Raw genomic sequence first — 19,025 nt, forward strand, 5'->3', positions numbered from 1 at the left:
TGGAGTGCCAGTGCACATCTCTTCCCAACTCCATGTTCAGGGACTTCACTTTTGGTAGTTCCAAATAGGCCATGGAAATCAGCAGGCACTACGAATCAGCCCCCCACCCCGCCCCAAGAATTGGTTGTTAAACATTTACCAGCACACCACTGGACTCCACGGACCTGAGGGAAGTCAGTTAGAACAACCCCAGCATCAGCCCACCTCTGGAACACAACGTTTTCTCTGCCTTTTTCGTACACTCTCCTCTGCTCAGGGAGAGGGCAAAACTGTATTTACTTACTTGAAGGGCATCTGGGTCAGATGGTCTCCCTCAGACAGCAGTGCTGAGGAGCTGGCTGAAGAAATATTTTCCCAATTCTGCCTGGTTTCCATTTGAACAGGAAAAAAACTGGTTCTAAGGAATGCAGCCGGTAGGTAAGTAAATAGGGCAGCTGTGATGTGAGTTCCAGCTGAAATAAAGAAAACTTATGAGTCTGGTTTATATAAAAAGAAAGCTTATAGATTCAGATTTTCCTCCCTTCCTGCCTCCGGTCTCTCTCCTACAACAGGGCACAGTCTGTGCTTGCATTGCCCTTCCCTTCCCCCAGGGATGTAATTGGCACCTGGTTGCTCCTTGGCTCTAGCACAGGATAAACTTGCTGTTTTCTGGACACTTGTTTTCAGTGGTGGAGTTATTCATTTCTCTTTTCATAGTGGACATTACTTAGACTCCATTGGACTCTCTCAAGGGCCCATGTTCAAGGATCCACTATTCTGAGTTGGAATAATCCTCCAGCCCCAGTTCCGTTCAAAACTCAGCCATTTCCTTTGAGAGCCAAGGACAGAAGGAGGAGATGGGGAACCCAGCAGGTTTAGGAATTCAGCTAGATTTCTGATCCTCCCTGAAAAGATGCAATTCTCTTTCCTACCCCCAAACCTGGTAGTGAATTAGCCACACCAAAGATGCATGTGTATATGCACTCCGTGTCAGTACAGGCAGACCTTGGAGATAGTGCAGGCTGGGTTCCAGACCACTGTAATAAAATGAATATCACAATAAAGTGAGTCACACAAATTTTTTGGTTTCCCAGTGCATATAAAAGTTATGCTTACACTATACTGTAGTCTATTAAGTGTGCAATAGCATTAGGTCTAAAAAAGTACATACCTCAATTAAAAAATACTTTATTGCTAAAAAAATGCTAAGCATCATCTGAGGCTTTAGTGAGTAGTAGTAGTCACATCAAAGACCACTGATCACACATCATCATAACAAATATAGTAATAATGAAAAAGTTTGAAATATTGAGAGAATTACCAGAATGTGACACAGAGACATGAAGTGAGCAAATGCTGTTGGAAAAATGGTGCTGATAGACTTGCTCAGTGCAGGGTTGCCTCAAACCTTCAATTTGTGAAAAATGCAATAACTGCAAATGCAATAAAGTTAAGCACAATAAAATGAAGTATGCTTGTATATGGCAACAACACTGCAGAAATGGCTCTATTTACTAGTTTCTATTTGTTCATATGTATGTGTTAGGGTGTAGTGTAGCCACCTATTGTGAAGCTGAATGTTTGCAGGTTCATGTGTGTGTGTGTGTGTGGTGTGTGTGCAGAGAGGCATGTGTGAGTGCCATTTTGTAGATACCTGTGTGTTTGAATGCGTATAAAATCACGTTTGTGTGTTCCTCTGTCTGTATTTTTGCATATGCAGATGTGATTCATGTGAGCAGGAGTGAGACTTTCACAAACCTGGTTGAAATGCTTGGAGAACGTCATCATCTTCTAAAAGGAGAGGAATGAAACATTTTGAAGAAAGGATTAAAACACCCAAACATTTCTTTTTTAAGACTCCCTATGTTTTCTCTATGTGTAATGGAAAAATACCAGATATTTGCATTTTTCTGTCATGATAAGGATGGTTGATTTCATCCAGGGACAGGATTTCATCATTAAGTTTAAGCTAAAAATTCTTTAGAAGGAATGTTGTAAGAGGAAAGATGAGAGACCATGGCCCCTGAAGGGGCAAGTTTGGACATATCAAGCTTCCCTTCCCCTCTCTCCAGCTGCTGCCATTTGCCTCTAAAACATCGTGGCCCTCTTACCACTGTTCAAAGGGAAAGGGCTGGTCTCTAGCTGTGGATCCCTTTAGCACATGGACAAGGGGCCAGGGGCCATGCCCTTCTTCCTTCTGAGGACAAGGAGACACAAAAAAGGCATGAGATTGTGTTGCAGCAGAATGAGCAGGGGGAAATGTCTCTACTTCTTTATGGGCCATGGGATATAACAAGGCCTTTCTGAAGTGTTTGTGAATTCTCTTCCAGGTGATTCTAAGAGGAGACGACTCATAGTTCTCTGAGGTGAATTAGAAGTAGGATCATGGAGGGGCATACAATCATCAGGATGACCTCTGGTAGTTTTAATAATACAATAACTTATGTTTATTGGGTATTGTTATGGTGCCATGAGGGCTTTGTGTGTGTCAACTCATTTAATCTCTGCCACAACCGTTTAAAGATAATTATTACCCTTACTTAAAATATGAGGAAAAAGAGACACAAAGAGGTAAAGACACTTGGATAAGGTCATATAGCTAGTAAATGATGGATTCAGGATTCACACCAGGTGGTCTGGCTCCAGAGTCCACCCAGTCAACCGTTAGACTGTCCTAGTCTTGCCAACTCTGCTCTAGGGCTCTGCGTCACTTCAGAGAAGTCAGTGCCTCTTCTTATTGCTGACACCTGGAGGGTTAGGGCTAAAACGGGTGTCCATCAAAGGCCCAACTACCAAGAATACTTTCAGATGCATGTGTTCATTCCATGAAAACCCAAAGCTGGAATAGAACCTCAGGAAGCCACCTGCCCTCACAAGTTTGGGGTTGGAAAGTTTCTGGCAGGAAGAAAACTCACATATTTCGCACTGTGTGTGTAACAGCTGCTGTACTCCTTGCTTGTTATAATCACCATGTCCTGACACACTGGTGTAACAAACCCTTTGCCTTGTTTCCCCTAGAGCTGTAAAGTGTTTCTTCAGTGAAAGCTTACCGTACCCACAGACTTCTTCTAAGGAAAACTGCCCTGCCCAATGCCCCTGTAACTTTGTGATTCTGTCTTCTTAGATACAGCTGACTGGGGCAAAGGTGACCCAGTGGCAGCCAATTCACAGACTAGCCAGCCCTGGCTAGAAGATTAACCAGGACCCTCAGATGGTTGCTTTCAGAAATCCAAGGTTGAAACTATTGGAAGGAGGAGGTAGTTAACAGTGGATGTTGAGGTGGAAAGGTATAGAGAACGGAAAGGCCATGAAAGTTGTGTGCAAGATGAGGTTATGAGGAAGCAAAACTGGGAGTGAACAGAGGCTATAAGGAAAAGAAGGCATGCACAGGGAGAGAGAAGTGGCTGAGTCCCAACAGCCTTCTGGTTTCAGAGCAGCCACCAGCCTGCCTATGCCCTAAAGCAGCTTGAATGAGCTCCTTGCTATACAAAGACCTCTTAGAATACCAAAGTTTTCAAATTATTTACATTTTTTATATTGTGTTAGAATTAAAACAGAATCAAGGTTATCACATAATAAGTCTTTCGCTGATTTCTGTTCCAAAATGCCATTTTGGGTGGGGGGAAAAATTAGTAAAGGTAGGCAAATTTCACATAACACGAGATTTATCTTATCTGTGCTTGTAGTAACTACATCTCACATACATTAATAGTTGTAACAAATACAGACTATTGTAGTGCTTTACTTCCCTGCAAAATTGTTTTAGGTATTATAAACATCTGGTGTGTCATTCATGTGAATGTCATCCATTACAATTTGCAGTGTGTGGCAGTGGGAAATGGATGGGAACAACTGCGAGGTATTTTTACACATCTTTTCACAGAGAGTCAAATTGAGACTCAAAAGGTTAAGTTCCATGCAGCTAGCACATGTCAGAGACAGGATACAAATTTAAATCTTGACTTCATAATGCAGCAGTTTGAGGGACTAAAAATTCTGAAGATTTCTGCTACAAAACAACTAGATCCTATACAAAACATAATTGTTATTTCAGTGCCAGACTTGTAATAAACAATTCTACAAGGACGAAAAAAGACCTTATAAACCATGAACTAAAACCAGTTCTGTGAATGGTTAAGCATAAGTAAAAGGTGAGGGTTGCCCAGAGGATAAATGCTGATATCAGGGCTGCTTTTAGGAGACTAAGCCTTGGGCCATCAGCAAAGTGGAGGAGCTGAACCCAAGACCCTGAAGTTTAGCCAAGGATCCACTAGGGTATAAAGCTTTCTGTGGTCCGTAGTGGTCCTAGCTTCCATCAAAAGCAAATGCAAATTCTCACTGAGAAAAGAATCTTCATTTTAGTTCTCTAGGTTTTTCAGAAATAAAAATCAAATATGAGCTCGCCATCAAAGATCAGTAAACACACAAGAAATAAACCACCACAACAAATGTAGCCCCCTGCCTCCCAACAAGAGCTTCAGGTATTGAAATTATCAGATACAGAATATGAAGTCATGATATATGAAATGTTTAAAAAATTTTTGAAGTGGAATGACAGATATGAAATAGACATTACCAGAAATGACAGGCATACATATTTGAGGGAGTTCCAGGGCCTAAACCCTTAGCAGCTCTCCTTCATGAAAGGCCCCGAAGAAGTGAAAGCATCACTGCTGTTCCCTAGTGGCAGCCTGTGGCTGAGAGGGAGCTGGAGCTGAGCAGAGTTGGAAGCAGTCATGGAACTCACTGTGAAGGCCCCTCAACCCCTTCTAGACCTTTCATGCTACCTCTGAAGCCACAGCTTGGTAAACACTATCTTACTGGAGTGAACATAACCTGCAGGCATAGCAATAATCAACTCAGTGTTCTCTCTAGGCCTGGGGAGGGGGTGCTTAGGGGGAGCTGGATTTTGCCTTCCATTTTTCCAAGGTCAGAAATTACTTTGTAGTTCACTTGGCTCAATTTTCCTTTGGATCAGCACTAAAACAGCTTTTAACTAAAAGTTTTCTCCCCATTGAAATGCACCAAAGTCAACTAAGACTCCTGGCCTTAGATCATAATTCCCTTCCTTTTCCTCCCCGAGAAGCAGCCCTGAAGGGTGATTGATTTGCTTAACATTTGTTGGTGCAGATATGAAAGGCAGCTGCTTCTCCTCAGCTAACATTTGAATCAATGTATGCTGTTTCTTTCTAGGGCCTGGTATTTCTTGAAGGTCTTCTCTGGCCTTCCTCCACAAAGAGGCAAGATCCTCCTCTTAACAGGAAATGGGAGGAAACACAGGAGCAATACAGGGTCAAAATGTTGAAGTTGCAAAGAGGAAAAAGGAGATAGCTGGCCAGGGGACACAAGAAGTCAGTGGAACGACTGCTCGTCCTTCCCAGGATCTGCATCTCAGCTTCCCTGGCTTAGGGCTGGTCTATACCTCCGCTCTGCCCCACCTTAGCATCCCCGGGTCCTCTTCTTCTTCTCCTGGACCCCTGGACAAGAAAAGACTTTCCTTTTGTAACCTAGACCTTGCTGCACCATCCCTCCTTCACATTTAATCAAGGTCTCTCAGGCTTGGGTCCCTGGAAGTCCTACCCTCACTCCTAAGTGCTATAACAAATAAACCCTTTGTTCAGATTGTCCATATCCCTTCCTGATTGCTAACAAGATGCAAATACATTCGAATCTCCTCCCCAGGTATGCTTCTCTAAGGTAACAAAGTACCCAGTTAATCCAGCCCTGAGGGTCAGGCGCAATAGAACAAGAATGCCCAGTCCCTAAACCCGAAAGAGGAAACAATCAGCCTCTGCAAAGTTCACAGTCCTTGGTGTTCATCAGAAACACCCAGAGAGATTGATAAAATTACAAATTCCTGGGCCCCAACACAGAACCACTGAATTAGAATCTCCTGAGATAGAGACCCCCATGACTGCACCAATAGCTCTTCAGGTAATCCAGATGCACACAAAAGTTTGGGGATTACTGGTTTAAGGGTATCAGTTCTACGGAATCTGGAATGAGAGATACTCCAAAGAGACCCTGAGATATCATAACTTAGAATCCTGTAACAATAGTAATAGAGGTGGGATTAGTAATGATTGCTAGCACTTATAGCTACTCTCCATGTGGCAGGTACTATTTCTAAGTGCTTTACATGTTATTTCCTTCTCACAGTAACCCTCTGAAGTAGGCACTACTATTATCTCCATTTTATACATCAGGAAACTGACACATAGAGGGGGTTGTCCTAAGATCACATAGCTAGTAAGTAGGAAAACTTAAATTTGATCTCAGACAGTCTTACTCCAAAGTCTCTGCTCTGAGCCACTATACCATACAGTTGCCCTACCCTAACTGGCCCCCTCTCCTTGTTTAATAGGTGGGGGGGGGTTGAAAGGGGAGAAGGAGTCTAGAGAAGAGCTGGGAGGAAGATGGAAAGACCATTGAGCTCCATCTTCCCCACCTGTCACTAATCCCTGCCACACTAATAAGAGGAGGACAAACAAAGGGGTCAGAGAGGGGGTGCTGAGAAAGAACAGCCTCCCCATTCAGTTTGACCACTCTGGTAATAACTTCCTGCTGGCCCATCCACGCGTCTGAGGAATGGTCAAGACTGCTCCCTTTGTCTGCCATGTCCTTTCTCTGCATCAACACCTGACAAGATCCTCCTGATCCTTCAAGGCTCTCTGGAAAAGAATTAGTAACTCTCCACCCTGACAGGGCTTATGATGACATCTTCTTTTGCAATGATATATGTTCATCTCTTTCTTCAGCCATGTGTTCCTTAAAAGCAGGGACTCCACAGTCCTGTTTATCAATGTAGTCCCTATGCTTGGCACTTAAGGACTCTCAATAAGTGTTGTTGAAAAAAAATGAATGAGGGACCTACTGTGTGCAGGCACCACTAGACCCTGTGGATCATTGAGGACCGTGCATTGTCCCTGATTGCATGGAATATATAACCCTGTTAAGAGGAGCAGATGTGTCCCCAAGCATCACTGGCCTGCTGTGTCACTGTGAGTCAGCCACTGCCCAGTAGAAATTCTTTCCTGGTAGAAAAAATTTATAAAACCTTTGGGGATATTTTCTACAATTCTGTTACCTCCTGTCTGTTTCCACGTAGAGACGTCTTTAAACAGAAAGACCTGTGTACTTGTGTGCTTGTGGTTTGGAGGGTGGGAGGGAGCCAGAGAAGGGGAGCTGAAAAGGCCACTTTCCGACTGTACTGGGGGAGGGTAGGTGGTGGCACAGTGAGGAGGAGAGGGAAACTGACAGAGGCCCCAGGTTGCTGGTGAAGAAATGAGGGAATTCTCAGGGAGCCAGCCTGGGCAGAGGCAATGCTCTTAGGGGTGATTTTTACGTCTGGGTGCCAGTCCAGGGCTGTTCTGCACAGTCTTGTTACGTTAGGTGGGATGTAAGGGGCTACCTTCCTATTGCTCCCTCTCCTCAGCCAGCTCTACTCAGAGCCCAGAAACCCTGGGGCCAGATTGGCTCCTCCGCAGGCTGCCACACAACATTTGTTTGGGCCTTGCATACTAACTGGCTCCACACTGCGGTTCCAGGACTTAATTGTGAGCCCATCACGACCCCTTCTGTCCTCAGATAGGAATGTGCACAGACTTATAGCAGAAACCGGGGTTGTACAAGTACCGGAGGCTGGACGGGGTGGGGGGGTGGGAGATCTTGGGTGTTAAGCTTTGCCTGAATGGATGCACGGTCATCTTCTGAAGGATGAGAGGAAGCAACAAGGCCAGGAGGCCCAGCCAGGGCCACAGAGGTCAGGAAGGAGGCAGCGGCATCCCATGAATTTCCCCAGTGGAAAACCAGGTGCCAGAACACAGGGTGGAAAGTTAATGCATCTCCCAGATATGGGCTATTTTCTTTTTCTTCTGATCTCAGACACCTCCAAATGACTTGTCCAGGCCTGGCCAGTCCCTCAGCAGAGCCTGGATGGATGAGGTTAGGGCCGAGAGGTCAGCACTGCCAACAGGACTCAGGAGCCCCAAATTTGTCTTCTTTCCAGAATGAGTCAGTCCAGGCTGCCGAAGCAGGCTACCTCGCCTGGTCCCCACTCCTTCAGGGGCCCCAACACAGTCTGGTGTTCCAGTCCTGGACCTGGGCAAGAGGGATTAAAGGTGCTGGAGCCCTGGATTTGTGCATCAAGCCCTTGCCTGTTCATCCACCTCTGACCTCAGGCCCCAGTTCTGACAACCAGCTTTCTTCCTCGCATCCTGAGGCCCAGTTCCTCACATCCTGAAGATCTCAGCCTCTCCACCAGAATTATAGTAAAGACTCAGCCTGGTAAACCCCTGCCTCTGGGGGCTGCCAGCTACCCAGCCCTCCTGCTCTTGCCCAGGGACAGCTGATCCTCACTAGGCACCCGTGGTAGCCACTGTTAATCAATCACATCACTCTTTCCTACTTTTTCTGCTGAGGTCAGACTTAAATCCCCCCCTTGACTCAGAGCTCCAGAGAGTCACTACCAATTCTTCAGACCTGGCATGGGAGTTCCCATTCCCTCCTAATCTCAGAGGGATATTGACATTATTCTACCTATTTTAGGAAGAGGAGAATTTGGTAGAGAAAGAAGATACAAGAATCTTATCTGGTTCTTAATCCAAAGTGGGAAATATCCTCTAATCAGGCTGAGCAAAGTCCCAGAATGTAACCAGGACCACTAGCTTTATTCAATGTCTCCCTCATTAAAAAAACAAAGTGCGTGATCTCCATTTACCCCAGGGGAAGTCCTAGCTTTCACTCAGCAATAAACTCTCATTTCACACCTCTTTCATGCTGCTTGCTGCCAAATACATATAGAGATGTCTATGTATATGACACTGTCCTTGCCCTAACTGTACTCAAAGTCCACTTCCTCAGTATCCCTTGAGTGTGTCTTTGGGAGTCCTAAGCCCTGACTTACAATGTAGCTCTAAGGCATTGATTTCCTAAACCTTGTGCTTCAGAATCACCTGCAAGTTTGTTAAAAATACAGATGCCTGGGCCCTACCTTATTCTCACTAAGAATCTCCTGGACTGGGGCCTGAGATTCTGGTCCTATACCAGTATTCTTAAAGGGTAGTCACAGACCAGTGGCATCATGAACACCTGAGAACTTCTGATAAATGCAAATTCTCCCTCTGTACCACAGACTCTGGAGATGGGGCCCAGCAATCTGTGTTTTAACAGCCCTTCAGGTGATTCTGGTGCACACAAAATTCTAAGAACCACTGCCCTAGGTGATTCTGAGATAGATTCAAGTTTGAGAGCCATTGATCCGAGGGGCCTTCCAGAATTCTGATTTCAGCCACTGTTCCTTTGGGCACATCCAGTGTAGCCCAGGAGGTAGGGAGAAAACACTGGAACATCTTTAGTCTTCTCTAGGGGACCGGCATATTGCAAGGGAGAGGCTGGAAGGGACAACTTCTCCAGGCTATTGCTATACCTGGCATTAGTTTCTGCTGGCTGCTAGACCACTAGCCAGCCAAAGGCCCTTCTGAAAAGTTCTATTCAAAGTTGTTAAATGAGCAAACACCATCATTTTTTCCTTTCCTCTGCACCTGGAGCTGTGACCAGAAGTGTTGGCAGCTGCATCTGTGGCCCCAGAAAATGGTCAGAGCAAAAGAAGATCAATCCTCACCTGCTAGGGAGCTGGATCCCTGGGAAGGAGCTGGCCAGTGGGTTAGAAGGAGAGAATGTCTGACGGAAAATTGGGCCAATTCCTTGGAGTGGGAAAACCAACCCTTGTCTATATCCCTAGCACAGTGCTTACATTTGAAAGGTACCTGAACAGTGAGCTGTGCTGAATGCTTACCAGATGGTCTCTGGGGATCTCTCAGTCTGAGGGGGACACATGGACAGGCCAACCACCCACAGACAATCCAACAGCAACATTATAACCAAGATAGGAACCTATGCCATAGCCCAGTCAGGGGTCAGGGCACTTTGGGGTGGGAGCTGTGGACTTTTATAGTTGCAGACAGAGCAGAGACTTGAATCTGTCCTGTCCTCTACAGCCCACGTCACATGACCAATGCAGGACTCTGTGCTGAGCTGGCCACTGAGCAGAGGGAATTACACAGCTGTGCGTCCTCTCTCAGGGGTCTACACTCATAATCATTTCCACAAGGCAGTGTAAGTCCTGGGTTCTGAGTTCAACTACAGTTTATTTTTTAACTTCCTATCCTTTGATTCACTTGGGGACCAGGAATAAACCCTCTGGTGTTTTATAAAATCACATGGCTTTGACTTGTTGAATTTGAGCACCAGAAGGGGTCACCATGCACTTCCTCCCCACTCACATCCCAGAAGACCCTTCTTACTAGCAGTGGGATTGGGTAACTTCCATGCCCTTTCCCAGCCTCAATCTTTCTATCTGCAAAATAAGGATGACACTGTCAACCTCACAATGCCCTTACACCACGTTACAGGCATTTAACAAATTCTAATTTCCTACTTATTTTCTCATTTAGGCTGAAGAAGCCAGTGCCCAAGTCCACAAAGTGGTAGAAGTGGGGCCTGAGTCCAGTTTCTCTATCTCTCCATCCAGAATTCCATTGCAATGGGTTGAATTGTGTCCCCCAAGAGGATATGTGGAAGTCCTAATCCCTGGTACCTGCGAATATGACCTTATTTGGAAATAGGGTCTTTGCAGATGTAGTCAAGTTAAGATGAAGTCATATTGGACTAGAGTTGGCCCTAAATCCAATGGGCCAACTTGATAAGAGAAAGGAGACTGAGATTTGGATACAGAGACACACAAAGAAAAAGATGGTGTAAAGATGAAGGCAGAGATGGGAGTGACGCAGCTGCAAGCCAAAGAAATCCAAGATCTATGGGGAGCCAGGAGAAGGTAGGATGAGGCAAGGAAAGGCTCTTCCTTGGAGCCTTCAGAGGGAGTGTGGCCCTGCCAATACCTTGATTTCACACTTCTAGGCTCTAGAACTGTGGAAGAATAAATTTCTGTTGTTTTAAGCCACCCAGATTGTGGTAATTTGTTCTGGCAGCCTTAGGAAACTAATACCTCCATCCTCCCCGCAAACCCGAAGCATGGCTGCTGACCTTTCCTTGGCTGGCCCAGTTCCCATCAGCAGCCTCTGCTCTCCTGCTGACCTCCACCCTTATCTGACTCTCCATAAAATAAAATAATATTTTACATGTGAATCACGCTTTATAGTTTACTGGGTACCAACAATACACAAGTTTTTCACTCAACCCTCACAGCCACCCTGAGAGCTTTAAGGTTTGTTGACCCCATTTTATAGATGTGGAAACTGAGGACCAGAGAGATTAAGTTGACTATACTATGATCTCATGACAAATAAGTGGAAGAGCCGAGGATGAACCCAGATATTCTGACTCGTAAGCCAGGATTGTTCTTCTTTAAGCTTTTTTGTTGTGAAATATAACAATACACATACATAAAGATGCACAAAACAGGGGACTTCCCTGGTGTTCCAGTGGTTAAAAATCTGCCTTCCAATGCAAGGGACGTGGGTTCTATCCCACATGCCGCGGGGCAACCAAGCCTGCGTGCTCTAAATCCCGCACGCCACAACTAGAGAGCCCACACGCTGCAACTAGTGAGCCCGTGCACTCTAGAGCCCTCATGCCACAACTGGAGAGAAGCCTGAGTGCCGCAACAAAAGATCCCGCATGCCGCAACTAAGACCTCACTCAGCCAAATAAATAAATAAATTTTTTTTTTTAAAAGATGCACAAAACACGAATGTATAGCTCAAGGTCAGCAACACCCACATAACCACTCACTAGGTCAAGGAATAGAACGTTGCCAGCTCCCAGGCACCCTCTGCCAATCACTCCTCCTTCCTTCCGCCCAAGGTAGTCACTGCCAGGCCATTCCTCTCTGTTCCATTCTGACCTTTGCATCATTAAGAATCAGCAGAGTAAGATGTGACAAAGTGAGAGAGTGGCATGGACATATATACACTACCAAACGTAAAATAGATAGCTAGTGGGAAGCAACCGCATAGCACAGGGAGATCAGCTCAGGGCTTTGTGACCACCTAGAGGGGTGGGATAGGGAGGGTGGGAGGGAGGGAGATGCAAGAGGGAAGAGATATGGGAACATATGTATATGTATAAATGATTCACTTTGTTATAAAGCAGAAACTAACACACCATTGTAAAGCAATTATACTCCAATAAAGATGTTAAAAAAAAAAAAAAGAAGAAGAAGAATCAACAGAGACCACAGGAAAAGACAGAAACCTGTCAACTTTTTCCCCTAAGGCTCAGGAGTTCCCTGAAGCTAGGATGCTCTAGGGCTCTTCCCCATCCTACTCTTTAGGAGAAAAACAAAACTCCCAACTGGTCTTGACATTTCAGAACCATAAAATCTGGGAGTGGCTGCCACTTTTTGAAGCGGTCAAACCACAGACTTTTAACAAGAAGAGAGGGGGAGGGGGGAAAGCAGAAGGATAGGCCCAAGGGCAACAATCATGGACGAGTTAAAGAAACAGAACAAAAATTACAAAGTCCCCCAGGACCCCCTGGCTGCCACTTCTTCCTCCCCATCCCATCCGAGATGCCTCTCCTGTACTTGCAGGGGTCAGCTAGATCCACAGGATTTCAGCCTAATCTCATCGAGAGGCAGGGGTGAACCACATGGATTCTTGGATCTTTCCTGCCTGAGTTTGTGACACCTCTCTTCTCCAGAAGTCTGTGCTCCTGTTCTTCGTATCATGGGGCAGGGCAGAGTAAGAGAATGGGGGCTGAGCAGGAAGATCCTGCCAGGAATTTGTGCTGTCTTTCCCTTGCCTGACTGCTGGAGAGTCACCTAACTCCTCTGGGCTGCAGACCCAGCCCTCTGAGGTGAGGGTACTTACTGGTCAAGTCCCTCTGAGGTGCTGGTGAGTTAACATTGATGCAGACATGAAATGCTCAGGCGGGCTCCCAGATGAGAAGAGACAAGCAGATGGATCCTCTGCGCGGGGGTGGGGCGGGGGGTGAGCCTCTGGGTCACACACTCGCCCTGGGTTGCCCCAGGCGGAGGTTCATTGTAAATATTTCTGCAGATGGGCCAAAGGCAGGAAAACCAGGGGCTCTGGAGGGACAACAGGAGTTCAGGGGAAGTGACAGCCCAGCCAGCTGTCAGTTACACTCAGCGTCACTCTCCACCTGCTGTCAGGCTGCTGTTGCAGAGCTGAGGCCCAGGGAGAAGGCAGGACAGCGCAGAGGTTGGGAGAGCAGAGTGGGAGGTCTCTCCCTGCTCAGTTCTCCTGTCTCTTCTCCTTGGACTAGGGCAGGGCAGGTCCCTGAGCCCAAGGGGAAATTCACACTATTGGGTTTTTTGTTTCCTGGGGAAAAGCCATGGCCTGAGTTCCTGAAATCTGTTGGAAGAAGACTGGCTCTATGGTCTAAAATTGGAAGCTGTGGATTTAGTTTAGATTCTATTATTTATAGGTAGCTTGAGCAAGTCACTTGAACTCTCTGACCCTCAGTTTCTGCATCTGATAATAATAACAACATTTTAAAATTTATTGAGCACTTATTATGTGTAGGTAATGAATGACCTAGATGCTTAATATGCATTCTCTCTAATATCTGCCCTGTCTACTTCACAGGGGTGCTGTGAGGATCAAATAAAAAATATATTTCCTCAAAAAGTTAAACATAGAATTATGTTTAACTATATGACCCACTATTCCACTACTAGGTATATTCCTCAAAGAATTGAAAACAGGTACTCAAACAAATACTTGTTCACAAATATTCATAGCAACACTATTCACAATAGCCAAAAGGCTGTAACAACCCAAATGTTTATCAATGGATGAATGGATAAACAAATTGTGGTATATACATACAACAGATTATTATTCAACCATAAAAAGGAATGGAGTCCTGATACATGCTACACTTTGGATGAAACTTGAAGACATTATGCTAAGTTAAAGAGGTCAAAGAATCACACATTGTATGATTTCATTTGTATGAAAAATTCAGAATAGGCAAATCCATAGAGATAGAAACTAGATCAGTGGTTGCCAGGGACTGAGCGGGAGGGAAGAATGGGGAGTGATTGTTTATTGGGTGAGGGGCATTCTTCAGGGGTGACAAAATCTTTTGAAACCAGAGTGGTGGTAGCTGCATAACATTGTGAATGCACTAAATGACACTGCAGTGTACATTTAAATGGCTAATTGTATTTTTATCTCAATAAAATATGTACGTATATATGGAAGTGTGCAATGTGTGAAGCCTTTGGTGTATATGACCACTGGCTTGCTTACTCCTCTGCAATGAGAAGAGATGAGGGCAGCTTGCCTTAACTCTCCTCTAAAGCACATTGCAACCATGCTCCACTACATATGGTTCAATTCAGCCTCCCAGGTCAGTGTTGTTGCCAGACTGTGCGGGCATATGTTATCATGCATACACTGATGTGCCCACAGGCGGTGGTGCTCTGCAGAGAACACAGTTCCCACGTGGAGCACCCATCCCTCTGCATATGGGTAAATATGTCCTAATTTACCCATCTCAGGTAGTAGGGAATTATCAGCAAATCCAATGAGTTCCTATTCTCACTGAGTCTCTTCACACATAGCAGTGCCCACAGAAGGCTCACAGAAATGCAGGGCAGGCTCCAGAGACAACAGCAAGTGGGAGGCTGCGGGCACTTGCAGCCAAATGCGAAGGCAGGATTTGCTTTTAGCTAGTGAATGACACACACACTCCCCTGGCGCCTCCCGCACTGATCTCCAAGCATTTAAAGGGTACTGTTTTCCTCGGGGAGGGTCCCTGGAGAGGGAGGGTCCCTGGAGAGGCAGGGGCCAGGAGGGACGCAAAGCCTGTCGGGCTGGATGTGTACCATGGGGAAGGAGTGTGGCCAAATTGTTGCTGCTCTGGGCACTCCGGGTTGGTACCCAGGCTTCTTCTGCTGTTAGGGCCATTAGGTCTGGGTTTATTACTTTGCATGAAGATCCCAGTAAGGCTGGGTGGACAGGACAGTGTGTGTGAGGTGAGGAGAGAACAGTCTTGGGTGCTGTAAGCTCACCAGGAAGACTGCTTTCTTACACTGCCAAGCAAGAGGGGCCCCAGCTCTCCTCCATCCGTCGCCTGCTCTAAGCCCCAGAGGATGCAGGGTTCTATCTAGCAGGCGCCTGGTCACCAACCTCTAGAGGAGCTGCCTTGCTGCCCCTGAGGCCACATCCCTAATGACCCCAGATGAATGGGGCCAGGTGACCTCTCTGAATCCCAGAGCTTAAAGTGGAAGTGAGTTCATGCCTCTGGGCTCCTTTGCCCTGGTTGACGAGTTGGAGCCACAGTTACTACATGAGCTGCCAGAGGCCCTGCCAGCAGCACTCAAGGTTCCTTCTGCCTGGTGGCCAAGCCCACTCAACTGTCAGAAGCCAGAGGTCTTAGGTAATGGTTCCTTGCTGTTTCCTTGCATTTCCCCCAGGCCTGGGAGGTACTGGGCTTTAGGAGATGCTGCTGGCAGCCTGAGGCACAGACAACAGTCTGCATGAGGTAGGGAACTGGCACAACCAGGCAAACTGTGCACACCTATTGCCCTCCCCAGTGCTCGTGCACGTGTACACACACAGGCACTCATATGCATAAGAAGCAAGAGGATGAATAATGCAGAAGGGAGGAGGTTTGTCAGGAGGTGGTCCTCTGCAGTTGGAGAGGCATCCAGCCAAAAAAAGAAAAAGAGAAAAGAAACAACAACAAAATCTGACTTTCCTTTACCTATAACCAGCTGGTGCTCTCTTCCCATCCCTCCTGCTATGTTAAATTAGGAGAGGGCCTCACACAGCAGAGGAGAGGATGTTAATTAAAGCATCAACTTTGTGCCTGAACCCCGGTCACTTTTTTCACTCACTTAAAATGCCTCCTGATGATATAGCGACACAGCTCAGAGCTTCCATGGGGCTCCCAGCCCTGGGCTGCAGACATAGGTCTCTAAGAACAACAGTATGACTAAGCAAGAACATCTCTTCAGCTACTAACCTTTCAATTCTTCATTCCCTTCCAAATAACAGCACTTGTTCATGTCACATCCCACTAATTGGTGACACTAACTCCTCTCCTCCAGCAAACCCACAGTAGCCAACTAAAGACCAAGGCCTTCCTAACTCAGGGCCTCCTCCTCCTCCCTTCCCCAATGTCTCCCTCCTCTCCTCCATTTCTTGTCCTGTCCGGGCTCTCTTCCCTCCTGTTGAGACAAGATGGTATGTCTGGCAGCTGTCAACTCACTGCACTTTATCAAACCTTGACTGAATACCCACAATGCCCTAGGCATGGGTGCAGAGTCAGAGGAGATGTTCCTTCAGCAGTGTCAGTACAAACCAGGGCCAGAGTCAAAGAAAACTAGGCCAGAACACAGAAAAAGAAAGAAAAAAAGAATCAAAGAACACCTGGACTTCTGTTCCCTTCAGGCTTGGATCTCATGGAAACCTGGCTCTGGAAGAAAGAGAGATGTGGAAGGCGGGTGTTCCGCAGCAGGTCAGGTGGCTTCCCACAGTCCTGGACTCCGTGGTGGAGACCCCAGGAGCAGATCTTTTGGAATTGGGGCTTTCTGGGAGAACTTCCTTCCAACTAACTTGCCCAGGTGGGCACAGAAGACTCACTTAGACAGTATGGGCTGTAATACAGGTCCCAGGGCAAATGCTGAGTGCCCTGCTGCTGCCCTGGGCCGACAATGGGAGGCTGGGAGCCGCAGCAGCAGGAGAAACACAGACAATAAGGAGCTGGCACTGCCTGTGAGAAGCCAGGGACAGTCTCCTTCAGTATATTTCCCTGAGGGGGTCACTGACAATAGGGACTTCTGGCGACCCTTGGGCAGGTGATGCAGTCAAAAGAATCCTAATTTTGTTTCCTAGTTTACTCCATCCATTCATTCATCTGTTCATTCATTCATACATACTATATATACCATATGCTTGTGTTTAAATCTTAGTTCACCTCTTTGAGCTTCAGTTTATCTCGTGTTACATGGAGATAATTGTAGCTGTGTTCCAGCATTTTATGACATTTAAATGAAATGATGTATGAGGACTTAGCCTTAAAAAATATTAATTCCCTCTGCTTCCTTCTTCTAGTTCTCTGGAAAGAAGGCAGCTCCTTCTAATCCTACACCCCACATCCCACTTATCCCCTCAAACCAGAACATGTTTGCTCCTGGAAGATGTTGTTTTGTTGAAATTTATGAAATGGGGGGCTGGAGGAGGAGGGGGCAATGGATTTGGAGAGAGGGGCAGGTCCAAAGGAAAGTAGCAGGCCAGACAGAAATGCCTCAGGGCAGGTGAAGTTCAAGAACTTTTTGTGAGGCTGGCTGCTGGCAGGGAGGTAGAGGAGAGAGCAAATTCTCCCACAAGGATGTGTTTCTTAAAGCAGTTGGGGATCTAAAAAGTGGGAGGAAGGGGGGAGAGAGTGAAGCTTTCTGTATCTTGACTGAAGATGAAAACAATTTCTATTCCTATAAATTCCCTTAGAAATACAGCCTCAGGAGGATTGGGAAAGGAATCTATTTCTTCACAAAGCTTTACCAAGCTGCCTGGCTAGGAGCCATTGGGCAGTTTCTCTAGCAAGAAAGTTGTGCAAGAAGCAACAGTGTCCCCTCCTCAGGCTACAGCAACAGACATAGGGAGCTGGGCCTGTCAGTTCCTGCTCTGGGTGACCCCACAGCCACCATGATGCACAGGGGCAACCCCCCGCCTAGCTGTCCTCCAGTGGCCGAGGAGCTCGTCAGCCAAGGTGAATGACCTAAAATTATGCTGTTCAGTTGGGGATTCCTGGGATTCATGATGCCCTGGAGAAGCATGACATATCTGGGGCACCATTTTTACTAAAGGAGATTTTTTTGGGGGGAGGAGGGGTAATTTCTATTGACATAAACATGAATGCTTTATGGAACAAAATTCAAAATTGAGATGATTTTTTTACATCAAATGTGAGATTTCAGTTTGAATGAGCTGCTTTGGATTATGCTCCTTGATCACATTCATTCTCTCCTTTTCTGGGTACTTCATAAAGAAAAGTTTGAAAAGCCCTTCTTTTTGGAGCTAGATGTTAGGATGACCTCTATCTTAGAAGTCATCATGATCATCCCCCTGCCTCCGGATAGCACTCTCAAACCTGGTTTCACACTAAAATCATCAATCAGTCCACAAAAAGATGTCAGGCTCCAACTGCAGAAATTCTATTCCATTTGTCTGGAGTGGGGCCTGGGCCCGGGTGTGTTCCAAAGCCACCCCAGTGGCTCCCATGTGCAGCCGGGGCTGAGAACCACTCCTCCTAAATGGAGGGCTGTATTGTCAGACTCCTAGACCCTTTGGGCCTGCTAACCCTTATTTCTGTTTTTTCTTACAAGTGTCAGGTATTTAGTCTGTTTTCTTTCCAGGCTGTCACCAGCTACAGTCCTACTAAAATTGTCTTCCTTCTGACCTTCCCATAGATTAGGATACAAGGTCCTATTTTTAACCAGTTCCTGGACAAACACGCAAGGTGAGGAAAGGAAATGACATTTTCTAAATGTCTCCCATGTGCCAGGTGCTGTGCTAGATACTTACAACTGTTTTTAAACCACCCAAAGAGCTAGGTGTTAACATCCTCATGCTACAGATAAGGAACCTGAAGGAGAACCAAGGAAATTAAGGGGCATGCTCTAGATTCTGGGATTCAAAGCCATTCTGTCTGACTCAAAATCCCTGTCCTTTCCAAGACAATGACAATATATTGCCCTTCCTCTTTTTGTTTTTAAGGAATTTTTCTTATTTGTTTTTTATTTAATTGTTAAACTATTGTTTTATTTCAGGGACCACAGAAGGAACGAGAGTTCTAGATATCTCACACAGTACTAGGGATCATTATTCCTGGTCTTTGCAGACCTAACTGAACTAGATCCAAGTCCACAGACCTTTGGATGGGCTCATGGGACCTGTTCCTAATTCTTGCTTTGAGGACTCAGCCTCATCCATCTCCAGGTAGGAGTTAACCACTCTCCTCAGCCTGAGGGTATTCAGAGTGGTGCTACCAGTTAGGTGGTATTCTCTCCGCAACCCAAACCTGATTCTTACACTCCTGTCTGGGAAGGAGCT

At 46.1% G+C, this 19,025-nt stretch overlaps 1 long non-coding RNA gene across 1 annotated transcript in view; it reads right to left on the minus strand.

The window, feature by feature from the left end:
- Nucleotides 1–298: 298 nt before the first annotated feature.
- The window catches only part of LOC133087846 (uncharacterized), a 40,630-nt gene continuing 21,903 nt past the window's right edge, over nt 299–19,025 (minus strand). Inside the window, exons 3-5 of the long non-coding RNA XR_009700453.1 lie at nt 1,738–1,770; nt 985–1,016; nt 299–452 (exon numbers count right to left, since the gene is read on the minus strand). This is a non-coding gene — a long non-coding RNA (uncharacterized LOC133087846). The remainder of the gene's footprint in view (nt 453–984; nt 1,017–1,737; nt 1,771–19,025) is intronic.

This window comes from Eubalaena glacialis, chromosome 3 (assembly GCF_028564815.1).
Source record: "Eubalaena glacialis isolate mEubGla1 chromosome 3, mEubGla1.1.hap2.+ XY, whole genome shotgun sequence".
Lineage (NCBI taxonomy): Eukaryota > Metazoa > Chordata > Mammalia > Artiodactyla > Balaenidae > Eubalaena > Eubalaena glacialis.